General features: G+C 35.1%; 2 pseudogenes; both read left to right on the forward strand.

The window, feature by feature from the left end:
• Window positions 1-166: 166 nt before the first annotated feature.
• LOC147352853 (olfactory receptor 5W2-like) lies at window positions 167-1,087 on the forward strand (annotated as a pseudogene).
• A 16,868-nt stretch (window positions 1,088-17,955) lies between these two features.
• LOC147352854 (olfactory receptor 5W2-like) lies at window positions 17,956-18,939 on the forward strand (annotated as a pseudogene).
• Window positions 18,940-21,730: the final 2,791 nt, after the last annotated feature.

Genomic DNA, 21,730 nt, shown 5'->3' on the forward strand with positions numbered 1-21,730 from the left:
TACTGCAGAATAGACAGCTATGCCTCTCTAAAGAGGGATGCATGGCTAGAAAATTTCCTGACTATAAAAAGATTATTACAGAAAACAATGTTCTGCCTTATTTTACAGATGTACAAAGTGTTACCACATGCAAGTGTAATTGTCTTGATCATATTCTCAAAAGTTTATGCAAGAATAAAGAAGAATGGATAGAGGGAATTGCTCCTCCTTGACTGAATTCATTTTCTTGGAAATTACTGACCACACTGAGATCAAAGTTATCCTATTTACAATTATTTCTCCTTGTTTATCTCATCAGTCTTCTGGCAAATCTTGGAATGATAATCCTGATTAGGATGGATCTCCAGCTGCACACACCCATGTACTTTTTCCTCAGCCACATCTCCTTCTGTGACATCTGCAATTCCACAGCAATTGGGCCGAAGATGCTGGTGGGCTTATTTGCTAAGAACAAAACTATCCCCTTCTATGACTGTATTCTGCAATTCTTGGTCTTCTGTATCTTTGCATATTCTGAGTGTCTCCTGCTGGCAGTGATGGCCTATGAGTGGTACAAGGCCGTCAGCAGCCCCTTGTTGTGGGGTGTGCTTCCTGCTCATGGCAGGGGTTTACATGGTGGGAATGGCAGATGCTCTGATACACACAACATTAACATTCTGTGGGTCAAATGAGATTAACCACCTTTTTTTGTGATGTTCCTCCTCTCCTATTGCTATCTTGTTCAGATACACAGGTCAATGAGTTAGTGATATTAACCGTTTTGGGCTTCATTGAACTGAGTACCATTGCAGGAGTTCTCGTCTTTTATTGTTATATTATCCTTTCAGTCTTGAAGATCCACTCTGCCGAGGGGAGGCTCAAAGCTTTTTCCACCTTCACCTTCCACCTAACTACTGTGGTAATCTTCCAGGGAACTCTGTTCTTCATGTATTTCAGGCCAAGTTCTTTCTACTCTCTAGATCAAGACAAAATGACCTCGCTGTTTTACACCATTGTGATTCCCACGTTAAACCCTCTGATTTACAGCCTAAGGAATGAAGATGTGAAACAGGCCCTAGTAAAATTGAAAACTAAATTGCATTTTTAAATATTTATATCATATGTATGTGTACATCCACACACACACATATATATATAGTACTTGTTTAATTAAAAAAAATATAAGACATAACACGTGAGAAACATAAATTTCTCAGATTCCTAAATAAAGAAGTATTTGGATTAAACCTCAATCCTAAAATATATTACAATTCCCCTCACAAGTCTGCTTAGTGTGTGTCTAGAATTTAAATGTTACACTGTTTTTTAAAAAACGTTTGACTTTTCTAATTATGGTAATTTTTGTTTCAGTTTTTCATTCAAATACTATTTCAATTTCCCTAAGACTTATTGTGCTTTTATTGATCATTTTCAGCGCTTATTTCCTTTATATGTTGTAGTACATCTTGTAGATAGTGTACTAAAAGTTGATAGTGTTAATATTAAACATTAAGGAATAAAACATTCAAATAATTCATAATAAGCCTTAAAATCATCATGAAATAAAAATTGAGGGCTGTAAATCTAAATGCAAAATGTCTAAAACTATTATAAAAGATATGGCCATATATTTGAAGGACAATAAGCTATGGAGAGACTGTTAATTATCCATTGAAATTTTAAAACCTAAAAACCAATGATTATCTTAAGTTTTCTAGTTGCCATTCTAAAATATCCTTATGTGAATGTATTTCAGAATGAAAATAAAGTCAAACAATTTATTCTGTTATTCAAAATGTCGTTTGTGAGACTTTATGGCATATTGGGCTTTCCAGATGTCTCAGTTGTAAAGAATCTGCCTGCCAATGCAGGGGATGAAGGAGACATGGGTTTGATCCCTGGGTCAGGAATTCCCCCTGGAGGAGGAAATTACAACCCACTCCAGTATTCTTGCTTGGAGAGTCCTATGAAAAGAGGAGTCTGGCAGATGACAGTCTATAACATTGCAAAGAGTCAAACATGACTGAACTCACACACATGCATGACATATTAGGAAAAATTCCCATGGTGGAAAAATACTGCAACTAATTCTTATTTTAGATAAAGATTTTTTGGCTTCTAATCTTAGCATATTTTATCATTTTTATCAAACACTTTTGGAACTGTTGCTTATAAAAAGCAGCTTGACCAAAGCACTGTCTGAAAGTTAAAGTCTAAGACAAATAGGGCATCAGTGGATTGTGATGTAACATATTATCTAATTAATCCATCACTATTCATATGACAGATATTTGTTACAGTATCTAAAGACTGATGTGGTTTGCATATTGGTCCGTTTTATTGGATCTAATGTAAATGATATGAAAAAGAAAGAAATTTGAGCCCATCAGTTGATAGCCAAAAATAGAATTGCAGCAAACAACATCTAGATAATATCTGGCTTTCATGACTGGAATTACAGAGGTTAAAGATGAAATTATGGGAATACTTTTTAGGGAATGTATAACTCAAATAGAAGTTTGGACATGGTGTGAAAAGACTCCTATAATGGCATTTTATAGAAATAGGGAGCAACATATCAAAAGGCTCTGATGTATTCTAGCCAGTCTACTTCAGTGTTCATCACAATCGTTCCTTTTCTCTATATTACATCCCTCTGACATATCACCGATCTTGCTGGAAAATATCTTTGTTCAAGTGCAGTATTATCAGTGACAGTGGATAATGTGTCAATATTATAGTCAAGTTTCCATTCTGAGTCCCTTTCTTCATCCTTGAATTTAAATTCTTAATGGTAAATGTGGCTTGATGATAGACTCGATTACCTATACAACACAGAGAACAGAAAGATACTTAGTGGACATAGGCTCTAAAACTATATTTGATAGAAAGAGAGCAGTAGTAAAGTTCAATAAACAAATACATAAAAGGGTTTCTGTTTAAGCTGGAGGGAGTGACGTTTAATCTCACTGGAAATCTCTCTCCCCAGTTAGAAACATTCTTTGGACCAGGTAATGATGCCACTCTAAATGGAACGCATCACTCTCCCTTTGTATCTCTCAGATCCCCCTGTGTAAAATGGGGACTTCAGTCAGATTACATATAAGGTCCTTTCCCATTCTGTTGTTTTCCTCTATTTCTTTGCATTGATCACTGAAGAAGGCTTTCTTATCTCTTCTTGCTATTCTTTGGAACTCTGCATTCAGATGTTAATATCTTTCCTTTTCTATTTGCTTTTCTTTTCTCTTCTTTTCACAGCTATTTGTAAGGCCTCCCCAGACGGCCATTTTGCTTTTTTGCATTTCTTTTCCATGGGGATGGTCTTGATCCCTTTCTCCTGTACAATGTCATGGACCTCATTCTATAGTTCATCAGGCACTCTATCTATCAGATCTAGGCCCTTAAATCTATTTCTCACTGCAAGTAAATTTGGAAAACTCAGCAGTGGCCACAGGAATGGAAAAGGTCGGTTTTCATTCCAATCCCAAAGAAAAACAATGCCAAAGAATGGTCAAACTACGGCACAATTGCACTCATCTCACACGCTAGTAAAGTAATGCTCAAAATTCTCCAAACCAGGCTTCAGCAATATGTGAACCGTGAACTTCCTGATGTTCAAGCTGGTTTTAGAAAAGGAAGACGAACCAGAGATCAAATTGCCAACATCCTCTGGATCATGGAAAAAGCAAGAGAGTTCCAGAAAAACATCTATTTCTGCTTTATTGACTATGCCAAAGCCTTTGACTGTGTGAATCACAATCAACTGTGGAAAATTCTGAAAGAGATGGGAATACCAGACCACCTGATCTGCCTCTTGAGAAATTTGTATGCAGGTCAGGAAGCAACAGTTAGAACTGGACATGGAACAACAGACTGGTTCCAAATAGGAAAAGGAGTCGTCAAGGCTGTATATTGTCACCCTGTTTATTTAACTTCTATGCAGAGTAGATCATGAGAAACGCTGTACTGGAAGAAACACAAGCTGGAATCAAGATTGCCAGGAGAAATATCAATAACCTCAGATATGCAGATGACACCACCCTTATGACAGAAAGTTAAGAGGAACTCAAAAGCCTCTTGATGAAAGTGAAAGTGGAGAGTGAAAAAGTTGGCTTAAAGCTCAACATTCAGAAAACGAAGATCATGGCATCTGGTCCCATCACTTCCTGGCAAATAGATGGGGAAACAGTGTCAGAATTTATTTTTATGGGCTCCAAAAATCACTGCAGAAGGTGACTGCAGCCATGAAATTAAAAGATGCTTACTCCTTGGAAGGAAAGTTATGACCAACCTAGATAGCATTTTCAAAAGCAGAGACATTACTTTGCCAGCAAAGGTTCGTCTAGTCAAGACTATGGTTTTTCCTGTGGTCATGTATGGATGTGAGAGTTGAACTGTGAAGAAGGCTGAGGGCCGAAGAATTGATGCTTTTGAACTGTGGTGTTGGAGAAGACTCTTGAGAGTCCCTTGGACTGCAAGAAGATCCAATCGGTCCATTCTGAAGGAGATCAGCCCTGGGATTTCTTTGGAAGGAATAATGCTAAAGCTGAAACTCCAGTTGTTTGGCCACCTCATGTGAATAGTTGACTCATTGGAAAAGACTCTGATGCTGGGAGGGATTGGGGGTAGGAGGAGAAGGGGATCACAGAGGATGAGGTGGCTGGATGGCATCACTGACTTGATGGACATGAGTCTGAGTCAACTCCGGAATTTGGTGATGGACAGGGAGGCCTGGCGTGCTGTGATTCATGGGGTCGCAAAGAGTTGGACATGACTGAGCGACTGATCTAATCTGATCTGATCTGATAAGGTCCTTTTCCAGAGGATACAACCTGCCTCTATGAAAAAGAAAAAAAAATGACTCTTCTTTGTAAAGCTATCCCTATTATTGGAACAGATTTGAAAACTGTAAAAAAAAAAAAAAAGAGTCATTTCAGCACTTCATTATCATTTTTAATATAAATTTATTTACTTTAATTGGAAGCTAATTACTTTACAATATTGTATTGGTATTGCCATACGTTGACATGAATCCACCATGGGTGCACATGTGTTCCCCATCCTGAACACTCCTCCCACCTCCCTCCCCATCCCAGCCCTCTGGGTCATCCGAGTGCACCAGCCTCAAGCACCCTGTATCATGCATCAAACCTGGACTGGCGATTCATTTCACATATGATAATATACATGTTTCAATGCCATTCTCTCAAATCATCTCACCCTCGCCCTCTCCCAGAGTCCAAAAGACTGGGTTTTGATTTGCATTTCTCTGATAATGAGTGACGTTGAGCATCTTTTCATGTGTTTGTTAGCCATCTGTATGTCTTCTTTGGAGAAATGTCTATATAGTTCTTTGGCCCATTTTTTGATTGGGTCATTTATTTTTCTGGAATTGAGCTGTAGGAGTTGCTTGTATATTTTTGAGATTAGTTGTTTGTCAGTTGCTTCATTTGTTGTTATTTTCTCCCATTCTGAAGGCTGTCTTTTTACCTTGCTTATAGTTTCCTTTGTTGTGCAGAAGCTTTTAATTTAATTAGATCCCATTTGTTTATTTTTGCTTTTATTTTCAATATTTTGGGAGGTGGGTCATAGAGGATCCTGCTGTGATTTATATTGAAGAGTGTTTTGCCCATGATTTCCTCTAGGAGTTTAATAGTTTCTGGTCTTACATTTAGATCTTTAATCCATTTTGAGTTTATTTTTGAGTATGGTTTTTGAAAGTATTCTAGTTTCATTTTTTTACAAGTGGTTGACAAGTTTTCCAAGCAGCACTTGTTAAAGAGATTGTCTTTTCTCCATTGTATAGTCTTGCTTCCCTTGTTGAAGATAAGGTGTCCATAAGTGTGTGGACTTATCTCTAGGCTTTCATTTTGTTTCATTGGTCTATATTTCTGTCTTTGTGCCAGTACCATGCTGTCTTGATAACTGTGGTTTGTAGCAGAGCCTGAAGTCAGACAGGTTGATTCCTCCTTTTCCATGCTTTTTTCTCAATATTGCTTTGGCCATTTGAGGTTTTTTGTATTCCCACATAAATTGTGAAGTTATTTGTTCTAGTTCTGTGAAAAATAGTGCTGGTAGCTAAATAGGGATTGCACTGAATCTATAGGTTGCTTTGTGTAGTATAGTTATGTTCACTATATTGATTCTTCTGATCCATAAACATGGTTTATTTCTCCATCTACTTGTGTCCTCTTTGATTTCTTTCACTAGTGTTTTTTAGGTTTTTATATATAGGTATTTTGTTTCTTTAGGTAGATATATTCTGAAGTGTTTTATTCTTTTCATTGCAATGGTGAATGGAACTCTTTCCTTAATTCTCTTTCTGTTTTCTCATTGTTAGTGTATAGGAATACAAGGGATTTCTGTGTGTTGATTTTATATCCTGCAACTTTACTATATTCATTGATTAGCTCTAGAAATTTTCTGGTGGAGTCTTTAGTGTTTTCTATGTATTGGATCATGTCATCTCCAAAGAGTGAAAGTTTTACTTCTTCTTTTCCAATCTGGATTTCTTTTATTTCTTTTTCTGCTCTGATTCTTGTGGTCAAAACTTCCAAAACTATGTTGAATAGAAATGGTGAGAGTGGGCACCTTTGTCTTGTTCCTGACTTTAGGGAAAATGCTTTCAGTTTTTCACCATTGAGGATAATGTTTGCTGTGGGTTTGTCATATATAGCTTTTATTTTGTTGAGGTATGTTCCTTCTATTCCTGCTTTCTGGAGGGTTTTTATCATACATGAATGTTGAATTTTTTAAAAGGCTTTCTCTGCATCTATTGAGATAATCATATGGCTTCTATTTTTCAATGTTAATGTGGTGTATTACATTGATTGATTTGCAGATATTGAAGAATCCTTGCATCCCTGGGATAAAGCCCACTTGGTCATGATGGAATTTTTTTTTTTATTATGTTGTTGGATTCTGTTTGATAGAATTTTGTTAAGGATTTTTGCATCTATGTTCACCAGTGGTATTGGCCTGTAGTTTGCTTTTTTTTGTAGCCTCGTTGTTAGGTTTTGGTATTAGGGTGATGGTGGCCTCATAGGATGAGTTTGGAAGTTTACCTTCCTCTGTAATTTTCTGGAAGAGTTTGAGTAGTAGAGGTGTTAGCTCTTCTCTAAATTTTTGGTAGAATTCAGATGTGACGGCGTTTGGTCCTAAGCTTTTGTTTGCTGGAAGATTTCTGATTACAGTTTCAATTTTTGTGCTTGTGATGTGTCTGTTAAGATTTTTCATTTCTTCCTGGTTCAGTTTTGGAAAGTTGTACTTTTCTAAGAATTTGTCCACTTCTTCCAAGTTGTCCATTTTATTGTCATATAATTGCTGATAGTAGTCTCTTATGATCCTTTGTATTTGTGTGTTGTCTGTTGTGATCTCTCCATTTGTGTTTCTAATTTTGTTGATTTGATCTTACTCCCTTTGTTTCTTGATGAATCTGGCTAATGGTTTGTCAATTTTATTTATCTTCTCAAAGAACCAGCTTTAGGCTTTGTTGATTTTTGCTATGGTCTCCTTTGTTTCTTTTGCATTTATTTCTGCCCTAATTTTAAAGATTTCTTTCCTTCTACTAACCCTGGGGTTCTTCATTTCTTCCTTTTCAAGTTGCTTTAGGTGTATAGTTAGGTTATTTATTTGACTTTTTTCTTGCTTCTTGAGGTGAGCCTGTATTGCTCTGAACCTTCCCTTTAGCACTGCTTTTACAGTGTCCCATAGGTTTTGGGTTGTTGTGTTTTCATTTTCATTCATTTCTATGCATATATTTATTTCTTCTGTGATTTGTTGGTTATTCAGCAGTGTGTTGTTCTGCCTCCATATGTTGGAATTTTTAATTGTTTTTCTCCTGTAATTGACATCTAATCTTACTGCAATGTGATCAGAACATGTGTACACCCGTGGTGGATTCATGTTGATGTATGGCAAAACCAATACAATATTGTAAAGTAATCAGCCTCCAATTAAAATAAATAAATTTATGTTAAAAAAAAAAAAAAGATGCTTGGAATGATTTCAATTTTTTTGAATTTACCAAGGCTAGATTTATGGCCCAGGATATGATCTATCCCGGAGAAGTTTCCATGTGCACTTGAGAAAAAGTTGAAATTTATTGTTTGGGGGTAAAATGTCCTATAGATACCAATTAGCTCTAACTGGTCTATTGTATCATTTAAAGTTTGTGTTTCCTTGTTAATTTTCTATTTAGTTGATCTATCCATAGGTGTGAGTGGGTATTAAAGTATCCCACTATTATTGTGTTATTGTTAACTTCCCCATTCATACTTGTTAGCATTTGTCTTACATATTGTGGTGCTCCTATGTTGGGTGCATATATATTTATAATTGTTATTTCTTCTTCTTGGATTGATCCTTTGATCATTATGTAGTGTCCTTCTTTGTCTCTTTTCACAGACTTTGTTTTAAAGTCTATTTTATCTGATATGAGTATTGTTACTCCTGCTTTCTTTTGGTCTCTATTTGCATAGAATATCTTTTTCCAGCCCTTCACTTTCAGTTTGTATGTGTCCCTTGTTTTGAGGTGGGTCTCTTGTAGACAGCATATATATGGGGTCTAGTTTTTGTATCCATTCAGCCAGTCTTTGTCTTTTGGTTGGGGCATTCAACCCATTTACATTTAAGATAATTATTGATAAGTATTACCTCATTGCATTTTACTTTATTGTTTTCACTTCAAGTTTGTACCCCCTTTTTGTGTTTCCTGTCTAGAGAAGATCCTTTAGGATTTGTTGGAGAGCTGGTTTGGTGGTGCTGAGTTCTCTCAGCTTTTGCTTGTCTGTAAAGCTTTTGATTTTGCCTTCATATTTGAATGAGATCATTACTGGGTACAGTAATCTGGGCTGCAGTTTATTTTCTTTCATCACTTTAAGTATATCTTGCCATTCCCTTCTGTCCTGAAGAGTTTCTATTGAAAGATAGCTGTTATCCTTAGAAGAATCCCCTTCTGTGTTATTTGTTGTTTTCCCCTTGCTGCTTTTAATATTTGTTCTTTGTGTTTGATCTTTGTTAATTTGATTAATATGTGTCTTGGGGTGCTTTGCCTTTGGTTTATGCTGTTTGGGGCTCTCTGAGTTTTTTGGACTTGGGCACTTCATTTTCAAACAAAGAATTGTATGGCCTGTTATTCAAATTCAGAATCTGATACATTCCTCATGGAAGTAGATATTCAACCTTACTAGTGCTCAGACAAATAAAACTGAAACAAAAAGTAAAGTCATATTTTATCATCTACAGAATGACAAGATATAAGCAATTGAAGTATCAACTACTGGTGAAGTTGTGAAGCACCATGGCCTTCACACATTGACAGTAGATGGAAAATTGCCACAGCACATGGTAAAACTCCATGGCTGACTCTTCTATAGCTCGCTATACAAATGTCCTAGGACCAAAAATACCATGCCTGGAATTATGCCCAAGAGGGAAGGATGAATATCTTCACTAAAAGTCATGTACAGAAATATTCACCATAGTAGTATTTGAAATACTATAACAGTGAAAATAACTCATTAATTTTTACCCAGTACATTAGAATAGGACTTGACAAGCTTGTCTTTAATGTTTTAATAGTCTATATTTTAGGCTTTGTAGGCCATAAACTCTTAGCCACGCCTAAACAGTTTTTTGCTGTATCCCAAAAGCAACCATTTGTGATACACATAGAAATGGTGTGTCTCAGCTTAGGTAAAATATTATGGATCAAGTTTGCTGACTCCTGATCCGGATTAGATAAAGAACTTTATGGTAAGTTTGCATGTTGAAAAAGTAGACTGCAATGTAGATCACAAACATAATACTGAATGAAAGAAGGCAGACATAATAGTGTAAAGGCAATATTGTTTCCCTGGTATATACCTCAAAAATACACAAACTAAGTCACATATTGTAAGAGTTGCTCAGTTGTGTCTGACTCTTTGTGACCCCATGAACTATACAATCCATGGAATTCTCCAGGACTGAAGTGACTTAGCAGCAGCAGCAGCAGCAGCAACTTTTCCCTTCTCCAGTGGATTTTCCCAACCCAGGGTTTGAACCCATGTCTCCCACATTGCAGGCGGAGTCTTTACCAGCTGAGCCACAGGGGAAGCTCTAATGTTTTGTATTGAACACTAGTTTGTGATGGATGTGGGGAAAATTGCCAAGATGATATTAAATTTTTCTTTGGTCTGTTTATAGTTTCATTTCTGAAAATGTATTTTCAGTATACTTTTTTTAGGTGAAACTCTATGTATATTTAACTCTGATTTTCCTTTTTTTTTCCCTTAAGCAAAGTACATTCGATGAGAAGTGGTAATAAACCCTATTTGTATTTTTAAATCTAAAGCCCTGTTGTACAAAATGAATGATCAGTGTACATATGTGATTTTAGTGTAGTGCATAATTCCACAGAGTATCTCAGTACAGTATTCATCTTTATGTTATTAGAAGTGCTGCCTTGCTTATAGAAAAACGCTGTCTTTATTCACACATTGGCTTTCCCAGTAATTCTCTTAGCTGCAGTGAGACATAATGTATTTAGTACTGTGTCATCCAATGAACTCTGTGTCACAGTACTCTAGGTTTGAGGAAAGGAAACGATATTCTGAAAAAAGTAATTTCCTTGGTACACATTTGCCAATAGAGAACTGTCTTAATGTTACCAGAAGTACCAGGAAAATCTTAGAGAATTTTTCCCACTTGCTTATGTATGAGGAAGACATTTTCTTCTAAAGATATGTTTTTTGATTATTTAAGATCTCCATCTTTAATGAAACACAAATCCCATTGGGAGATATTTTATGTTATCCAACTTAATAATTTATCTCCCCAAACTCAGCTTTAAATTGTTAGGTAAGAGTAGATTGCAAAGTGTTGGTCCACATGGTCTTCATAGCAGCACTGTTAAGCTAAAGCCGGGTTCTGGATGAATGAAATACAACCCAAGGGGTTTTTCCATCCCAGAAGACAAGGATGTAGCTGAGGGAACATTAAAATGAAAAGGAATATAAGGAGGTGACTAAAACAATTCTATATATGCCATATGTGTGACAACGAAGTAAATAATGTTGGTAAAACTCTTTTGTAATGCAAATGTATCAGTTTTTTTTTTTATTTTAGTGAGAAATTATTAACAATTAGTTATGTGGTTTGATCTTTGTCTCAAAAATATCCCCATAAAGTACTGTATTCGATACTTTAATATTTGTGTGATTTGACTTCCCTAATGGCTCAGCGGTAAAGAATCTGCCTACCAATGAAGGAGACACTGGTTTGATACCTGGGAGAAGATCCTCTGGAGAAGAAAAAGGCAATCCACTTAGGTATTCTTGCTTGGGAAATCCCAGGGACAGAGTAGCCTGTTGGGCTACAGTCCACGGGGCCACAAAAGAGTCAGACTTGACTTAGTGACAAAAGTAATGAACAACAATTGGGATTATCACACCAAGAATGGGAATAACAATTAAAAATCAACAAAATTTTTCACTAGGTATAATTTCCCCCAAATTAAAAATGGACTAGTTAAATGAATTTTAACTTGCTGAATTTCCTAGTTTTAAAGAAAATAAGGTAGATAAGAGCAAGAAACAAATAAAAGGAGCAATCAGAAAAAGGAACACAAACATCTGTGACTGTTTCTGTTTTGTAAAATTGTTGTCTTGTACCGTACTCTAGATTTCACATCTAAGTGTTATCTTATAGTATTTAACTTTCTCTATCTGACTTGCTTCTCTCAATATGAACATCTTTGGGTCCACCATGGACCTATGCTTCAAAAGGCATTATTTCTCTGTCAGATAAATATATGGTTTTCAAATATTTTCTTCAATCTTTATATATATATATATATATATATATATATATATATATATATATATGTATGTATATGCTTCCCTGGTAGCTCAGATGGTAAAGAATCTACCTGCCGCACAGTAGACCCTGGTTCAATTCCTGGGTGGGAAGATCCCCTGAAGAAGGGAATGGCTACCCACTCCAGTATTCTTGCTTGGACAATCCCACGGACAGAGGGGCCTGGTGGGCTACAGTTCATTGTATCACAGAGAGTCAGACATGTCTGAGTGACTAAGCACAGCACAACACACTTAAAATTTGTTTTTCTCTGATTTATTTTCCCACTCACTTCCTGTTATCTCTTACTTCATAAAACTGTATTTCAAACCTAAATGACTTAACATGATGGAAATTGATTCATTATCTTGTTTAATTTCTCATGTTAACTGAGGATACATGAAATATTCATGGAAAGATGGGTCAGGTTGCAAGGTCTTTCGTAACTGCACAAGATGTAAATGACTAGCAAAATGGACTCAAAATTCTCCCCTTCCCAGTCCATGTTTTCTCAGAACTTGTGAAATCTGTTATTCAGATGATTTTTCAGACTTTCTGTACTATAGGTCATGACTTTCAGATACTATCTTCTTAAAGGCTAGACTCAGAAGTGACTTACAATATTTCTGACCATTTTTATTCATCAAAGTAGGCAGAGTATGGAAAAAATTCAAAGGAAACATAAAGAGGTACTGTATCTCTAAAGAAGATATGTGAAAAGTGTGTACAATCTGCTTTATTCTTCCCAAACTATCATTAATTCATTGTAGAACTCTGTTAATATCTAATTACTGTTTTGCTTATTAATAGTTTTTCAATGCTATTATTATTAAATCTGTGAGCAGGTGTGTAGTCTCGTCTTAATTTTGTTATATATATATATATATATATATATACACACACACACACACAAACAAAGTGCCTTTATGAAGCACTTCTTAAATAGCATACATATAGAGGGAGAGTGAGGTCATTATGAAAAGAAGATTAGTTCTGAGACCTCATGAAGGAACTATGTATTACCAGATAGCAAGATGGTAGACCAAGCTTTAGGAGTATGGAGAATTTCACTGGTCTCTGTTCAGGATGATTTGACATCATGAAAATGCAAATTCTGGTGTTTACTTTGCAAAGACCTAATATAGATAACAAACAAACAAGATATTTAAAGCAAAAGACTGGAACTCTGCTGAAGAAGAAAATTCATCACCGTGCACAATGTTTTAAATGAGTCATCTTTGTAGGTGTGTGTGTGTTAGTTGCTCAGTCGTTTCCAGTTCTTTGAGCCCACTAGGCTCCTCTGTCCATGGAATTATCCAGGCAAGAATACTGGAGTGTGTGGCCATCCCAATCTCCAGGGGATCTTTCTAACCCAGGGATTGAACCCTGATCTCCTGCATTGCAAGCAGATTCTTTACCATCTGAGCCATCAGGTAAGGCCATATATGGGCTCTATCTATAGAAAAGTCCCCAAAGCACATACATTTCTATTCCTTGTACATCATTTTCCACTTTAGTAGAAATATTTAATGATAAATACCTAGAAAGCATTATCTTTTCAAATCCTAATGCTACAGAGTTTAGAAAATACAAAATAAACATTTCTCTAATTCCTGAGACTGTAAATGTAGTAGAGTGATTCTAAAATGAATAAATAAATGTAACTCAGGAAAATGTGCACTGTTTAGAGGATGTGAAGGGGTCATAAAATCAATTATATATCTCTGGATAAGTGGTTGGAAGACAGGAATAAAAGTAGTTTGGTGATGAAGGAAATATTGCCTTGAAAGGAAATATTGACAAGAATGACATGGCATCATTTTTTCAAACTAGATTAAGAGTAGAAACAGCCCAGTGTTTCTGAACAATAGATCAATAGACTGAACAATAGATCAATAATATGTATTATATTTGTAAAATGAAATATTGTTAGATCATTTAATGAAACAGGATTTTGACACATATACAACATGGATGAGCCTTGATAAGATTTTACTGAAGAAAAAGTGTCTAATAGAAAACACACTTATACACACACACACACACACACACACACACACACACACACACATTGCATAATTCTGTTTATGTGCAAGGCCAAGAATAGGAAACCACACAGAATCAGAATGCAGATTAGTGGTCACAGGGCAGAGGAAGTGAGGGGAGATTAGTGAGATTAGTAATTAGGAGGTTAATAAAAGCTAATAAGGTGGGTTTCTTATTGGACTGATGAAACTATTCTGGAGGTGGATAGTGGTGATAACTGAAAAACCTTGTCAACATAGTAAAAACAAAACAAAATAAAAATTGTATACATTAAAAGGGTGAATTTTATGTATTTGTAATGAATATGCATTATGCAGTCCTGTCCAACTCTTTGCAATCCCAGGGACTGCATAGCCCACCAGGCTATTCTGTCTATGACATTCTCCAGCAAGAATACTGGGGTGGGCTGCCATGCACTCCTTCAGGGAATCTTCCTAATCTAGGGGTTGAACCCACATCTGTTATGTCCTCTGCCTTGGCAGGTGGGTTCTTTACCACTGCTGCCACCTGAGACCCCATATGCATTTTATTTCAATATAAAATAAAATACAATTGGAATATAATTCCTAAATGAGGTATGAAGGAAAATGTTTCAAAAACACAATGAATAATCTAGAAGAGTTGGAAATAATGAAGGAGAGATCTTTTTGAGAGTCAGTAGGTTTCCTTTTTGACTAGAGAAGGAGGAGATAGTTTCAGGGTTACTGTGAAACACACCAAGCAATCTTCAGTTTCCTTCCTACCATAGCTCAGTTTGGTGACAACAGTGAAGCATACAAATTCAGCCTTTACTAAGTTGTTTCTGAATCCACAGGGGCATATAAAGAACTGAAAATATAATTAATAAAGTGTTTGTCTAACACAAAGCCTAAGGACAATACCACAGGGATTTAAGCTCCTGTGTATCTGGTAAAAATAAAAGGCTGTCTGACTACTGCTCAGCTACACAAGACCTGCTCATCTCAGTTAGGTTTCCAGGTCCTAACTTTGAGAATATGGGAGAAAATACTTAAATGTTAAGGGAAAAAAGAAGAAAAAAGTTTATAAGTGAAACATTTTATGCATGAATACTCATCGAAACCTTCATTTAAGAGTTAGAAATAATATTTTTTATTAGAATTGAAATAATCTGTCTGAACTTGTTATTAACCACACTATAACAATCCATTTATTTTATTATGTTCTTGGTTCACAGGAAAGTCTTCTTTTATCATTGGACAAATGCATACATATACATACATATACTTCTTTTATCATTAGACAAATGTATACATATATTTAAGATATGTTTTCTTTGGTCTGTTTTATTGAAGAAAAAACAGTGTGCGAACCCAATAAAAATTTTTAAAAATCCATAAATTCATCTCCATGTGAACCACATTCTATATTTTTGTTGTTTAGTCGCTAAGTCATATCTGACTCTGCCAGTCTACTCTGTCCATAAAATGTCTCTGAAGCCTACAGGTCTACTCTGTCCATAAAATTTCCCAGGCAAGAATACTAGAGTGGGTATTTCCTTCTGCAGGAGATCTTCCAGACCCAGGAATCAAACCAAGATCTCCTGAATTAACAGGCAGATACGTTACTACTGAGCCAACAGGGAAGCCCATATGCCATATTTACTTAGTTCTAAAGAAAAACTCCATAACTTCTAATTCTATTCCTGTAAACATTAAAATATATATGCATGCACATATATAAATACACATATATAACAGAAAGAGAAACTTATGTATTTTGTAAATATTTATTTTTCTTCATTGCATTTCCATTTTATAATATAAATAGCCATTTAAACTCTAAAGTGATGCAAATGTTTAAAATATGTCCTTTTCACTTCCATTTAGTTATTTTCTTCCAACAGTCAAGATATTCAGCCTTTAACAAACACCATTCCTCAAAGAGATAATGGACATTATGGGAAAGCAATAATAAATTTCTAGATAAGAGGTTAATGAAACTTATATATCTCCAAATACCAAACACAAGATAAAGTAAAATCAGTAACATAATTATTTATTATTATGATTATTATTCATTCAGTGGACTAAAAAATTGCACAAGATTAGAGTTGCAAGTTAAGTTTTTTATAATATAAATTTATTTATTTTAATTGGAGGTTAATTACAATATCATATTGGTTTTGCCTTAGATTTTGGGCAATATGAGGACTGCAACATGGGAAATAGCACCCCATAGAGTTCTGAGAAACTGTTTGGAGAGATTAGGGGAGAAGATAGTATATATATGATTTTGGAAAGGGAGAGTACAAGCAATTAAACACATATTGTTTTATAGAAAGTTTCTGCTGATCTCATGAAGATTCTGCTAGCCAGGAGAAACAATCTTCATCATGAAGGATGTTAGTGCCTTTCTAGATATGAGGAGATACAAGAATTGGGCTCGTAAAATCAGCTCCTGAGAATATCTAACTATCCAAAGGCCTGTCCTGCCAGTTTTGTCCTGGCCACAGAGTGCTTCATTTCTTCTCTTCACCCTGAACACCTCCAGGAGGTGTTGGAGGTCAGCAGCTGCAGTAGCACATGATTTAATCCTTCTAGAGAAAGATTGCAAGCAATCAAGGCAAGGGCCAATTTGTGGTTGACAATTCATGCACTCACTGTTTCTGAAACTAGGTCAGACACATTTAAGCCAATTATGATTTTTTAGGAAACATAGACATTGTGATTATTTTTTGCATCCAAGTAAATGTGTTCAAGCATCGGGAATGCTTAGTCCTATGTCTAACAGTTTGGTCTCTCTAATACTGGTGTCTCTTCCAAAGTATTTTAAAGAGGTAGAGGGAGTTAAATTTAGTAAATTTACTCCTTGAGATAAGGAGAGCAACGCTCAGAGAAGAGCTTGTAGAAAGTAACTTACCTCATGAATGACATCTAGATTTATGTAAAACTTTCTCAAAGATGTATCCTATAAAATTTTTATTGCTGCATAATAGATAACCTGCCTCTTGAGAAACCTATATGCAAGTGAGGAAGCAGCAGTTAGAACTGGGTATGGAACAACAGACTGGTTCCAAATAGGAAAAGCAGTACATCAAGGCTGTATATTGTCACCCTGCTTATTTAACTTATATGCAGAGTACATCATGAGAAACACTGGGCTGGAAGAAGCACAAGTTGGAATCAAGATTTCCAGGAGAAATATCAATAATCTCAGATATGCAGATGACACCACCCTTATGGCAGAAAGTGAAGAGGAACTAAAAAGCCTCTTGATGGAAGTGAAAGTGGAGAGTGAAAAAGTTGGCTTAAAACTCAACATTCAGAAAACGAAGATCATGGCATCTGGTCCCATCACTTCCTGGCAAATAGATGGGGAAACAGTGGAAACAGTGGCTGACTTAATTTGGGGGGTTCCAAAATCACTGCAGATGGTGATTGAAGCCATGAAATTAAAAGATGCTTACTCCTTGGAAGGAAAGTTATGACCAACCTAGATAGCATATTCAAAAGCAGAGACATTACTTTGCCAACAAAGGTCCGTCTAGTCAAGGCTATGGTTTTTCCTGTGGTCATGTATGGATGTGAGAGTTGGACTGTGATGAAGGCTGAGTGCTGAAGAATTGATGATTTTGAACTGTGGTGTTGGAGAAGACTCTTTAGAGTCCCTTGGACTGCAAGGAGATCCAACCAGTCCATTCTGAAGGAGACCAGCCCTGGGATTTCTTTGGAAGGAAAGATGCTAAAGCTAAAACTCCAGTACTTTGGCCACCTCATGCAAAGAGTTGACTCATTGGAAAAGACTCTGATGCTGGGAGGGATAGGGGGCAGGAGCAGAAGGGGACAACAGAGGATGACATGGCTGGATGACATCACTGACTTGATGGACGTGAGTCTGAGTGAACTCCGGGAGTTGGTGATGGACAGGGAGGCCTGGAGTGCTGTAATTCATGGAGTTCAAAATGGTTGGACACAACTGAGAAACTGAATTGAACTGAATAGAAAACTATCCCTCCTTAAACGTGTATACTCATGATCTGTATAATTTTCTAAGTATAAAAAAAACAATTAAAGAGAGAAACTTTGTTCTGTTTTATATAATTTTGAAGATGTGCAGAAGCGGTATGCATCCATGTTTTATTTTCTTGATCATTTTCTCAAAAGTTTACCTAAGGTCAAGAAGAATGGATACAGGAACTGCTCTTCTGTGACTGAATTCACTTTGTTTGTGGTAACACTGAGAACAAAGTGATCCTATTTACCATATTCCTACTTGTTTATCTCATGAGTCTTCTGGCAAATCTTGGAATGATAACTCTGATTAGGATGGATCCCCAGCTGCACACACCCATGTAATTTTGCCTCAGCCCCCTTTCCTTCTGTGACCTCTGCTATTCCACAGCAATCATGCTCAAGATGCTGGTATACCAATTTGCCAAGAACAAGTCAATCTCCTTCAGTGGCTGTACTCTGCAGTTCTTTGTCTTCTGTATCTGTCCATACTCTGAGTCTTTGTTGCTGGCAGTGATGGCCTATGACCAGTACAAGGCCATCAGCAACCCCTTGTTCCATGTGGTCAGCATATCCAGCAGGGTGTGCTCCCTGCTCATGGCTGGGGTTTACCTGGTGGGGATGACAGATGCTCTGATACACACAACATTAGCATTCCACTTATGTTTCTGTGGGTCAAATGAGATTAACCATTTTTCATGTGATTTACCTCCACTTTTTTTCCTTTCTTGCTCAGGTGCACAGGTCAGTGAGTCAGTGATATTCATTGGTTTTGGTTTTATTGAACTGAGTACTATTTCAGGAGTCCTTGTCTCTTATTTTTATATCATCCTTTCAGTCTTGATCCACTCTGCTGAAGGGAGATTCAAAACTTTTTCCACCTACACCTTCCACTTTACTGCTGTGGCGATTTTCCAGGGAACTGTGTTCTTTTTGTATTTCAGGCCAAGTTCATCCTAATTTTCTAGATCAAGAAAAAATGACCTCATTGTTTTACACTCTTGTGATTTCCACGTTAAATCCTCTGATATGTAGCCTATGGAACAAGGATGTAAAAGAGTCCTTAGTAAAATTGAAAGCTAAACTATATTTTAAATATTTGTAATATGCATATGTGAACAAAATCACACACATATAGTAATTGTGTAATTAAAATTATGTGGCATGACACATGAGAAACAATTTTCTCAAGTTCCTAAGTGAATAATTATTTGTATTAAACTCCACTGTTAAGACTGGAGGAGGAAATGGCAACCCACTCCAGTGTTCTTGCCTGGAGAATCCCCAGAGAGAGAGGAGCCTGGTGGGCCACAATCCATGGAGTCTCAAAGAGTCAGACATGACTGAGTGACTAAGCACAGCACCGCTGTTAAGAAATAGTGCAGTTTTCTTCAGATTTCATGCTTAGTGTGTGGGCAGGATTTAAATATGGCACTTACTGTTTTTGAAAAACCTTTTCTACTTATGCTAATTTTTTCTTTATTTGTCATTCAAACATTATTTCAGTCTCACTAAAACATTATGCAGTGTCTTAAAGATTTTGTCTTAAAGTAAATCAAAGATTTACTGAGCAATCTTTCAGAATTCAGGGTTTTTTATACTTTATAGTACATCTTATAGATTCTATACTAATGAATTTAAGCTGGTACTAGTATTAAACATTAATGAACTAAGCAGTTTAGCAATAAATGAGCCACAAAATTATAATGGGATAAAAATTTGAGGGCATTTGTGAGACATTATGCCATGTTAGGAAAAGTTCTCATTGTGGAAAAAGCTACAAATTTATAAAATTCTTATTTTATATAAAAGATGTATAGTTTTCTATTCCTACCATATTTTATCAATTCACCAAACTCTTTTGAAACTGTTACTCATAAAAGGCAGCCTAACTGAAAATATTGTCTTAAAATTAAAGTCTAAGACAAACCGGGCCTCAGTGGATTGACAGGTATTGTGTAGTAAATAAACATGTAATCTAGTTAATTTGTCTCCATTCAAATGACAGATGTATATTACAGCATCTAATGACTGATTTGACCTACATATTGGTCCATTTTATTGGATCTAATAAATGTGATATGAAAAAAAAGAGAAAAAATAAGCCCATTAAATGGAAGTTAAAAATAGTATTATAGCAGATAACATTTGATTAATAATAGGCTTCTTCATCTAGAATTGGATAACTTAAAGTAGAACTGAGTTTGTTTTAGGAAATTCACAATTCAAATCCAAGTTGTGACAATGGCATGGAAATACACTTATTACATGAAAATTCTTGAAATTTCACAAAAATAGAGAACACTATATCAAAAGACTCTGATGTATTCTAGACTGTCTACTTCAGTCCTCATCACTAACTTACCTTCTTTCCATAGCACATTCCTATTACACATCACCAATGACTGATGGAAAATATATGTAATGTCAGTTGTTACTTCTCATCTTTCATTTCTAATTTTATTGACTTGAGTCTTCTCTTTGCTTCTCTTGATGAGTCTGACTGAATGTTTATCAACTTCATATTATCAAAGAACCAGCTTTTAGTTTCACTGACCTGTGTTATTATTTTCTTTTTTTATAAATTTTATAATAATAAAATATTATATATTTTAAATTAATTTTATTAATTTAATTAAATAATTAATTTAATTATGTATATTTATATTTATTTAATTTATATTATATTTAAATTATTTAATTTATATTTGTATATTTATATATATTTAATTTATATTTAATTTAAATTAAATTAATTATTTAATTTAATTTATTATATATTAATATATATTATATATATATAATTTATATAAATATAAATTAATAAATTAATTAAATAAAATTTAAATTAAATATATAATAAAATTATATATATATAAACTATAAAAATTTTATAATAATAAAATATTATTATATTTTTCATTTATTTATGCTCTGGTTTTTATGGTTTTTTTTTTTCCTCTTTCTTTAGTTTTATTTATTTATTTATTTTTTCTCACTTTCACTTTATTTTTTAAATTTAAATTTATTTTAATTGAAGGCTAATTACTTTACAGTATTGTATTGGTTCTGCCACACATCAACTTTGATTCCTTCTATTAACTTCGGGTTTTGTTTATTCTTTCTCTAGTCACTTTAGGTGTAATGTAAGGTTATTTATTTGTGACTTTTCTTGTTTCCTGAGGTAAGACTGTATTGCAATTAGCTTCCTTCTTAGAACTGCTTTTGCTGAATACCTTAGGTTTTGGATTGTCATGTTTTTGTTGTCATTTGTCTCTAGGTATTTTTTGATTTCTTCATTTTCTTCAGTCATTCATTGGTTGTTTAGTCACATATTGTTTTGCCTCCATATGCTTGTGCTTTTTACAGCTTTATCTTATAATGGAGTTCTCATATTGTTGTTGGAAACAGATGCTTGTTATTAATTCAATTTTTAAAAATTTACCAAGGCTTGGCTTGTGATCCATGATATGATCTATTGTGGAAAATGTTCCATGTTTATTTGAGATGAAAGTATATTCTGCTTCTCTCAGATGAAATGTCCTACAAATATCAAATCTAATGTGTCATTTAAGACTTGGTTTACTTATTAATTTTCTGCCTGGGTGATCTGCCTGGGTAGGTATAATTTGAGTGTTAAAGTTCCCCACTATTGTTGTGTTACTGTCTATTTCCCCTTTTATAGATATTAGCACTTGCCTTATATATTGAAGTGTTCCTGTATTGGGTGCATATATATTTACAATTGTTATGTCTTCTTCATGGATTGATCCCTTGATTATTGTGTAGTGTCTCTTTTAACATTCTTTATTTTAAAGTCTATCTTGTCTGATATGAATGTTACTTTTCCAGCTTTCTTTTGATTTTCATTTGCATGGAATATCTTCTTACATCCC

Source organism: Bos grunniens, chromosome 19, assembly GCF_055505025.1.
Source record: "Bos grunniens cultivar Pamir isolate PY7600 chromosome 19, Bosgru_T2T1.0, whole genome shotgun sequence".
NCBI classification, from domain to species: Eukaryota; Metazoa; Chordata; class Mammalia; order Artiodactyla; family Bovidae; genus Bos; species Bos grunniens.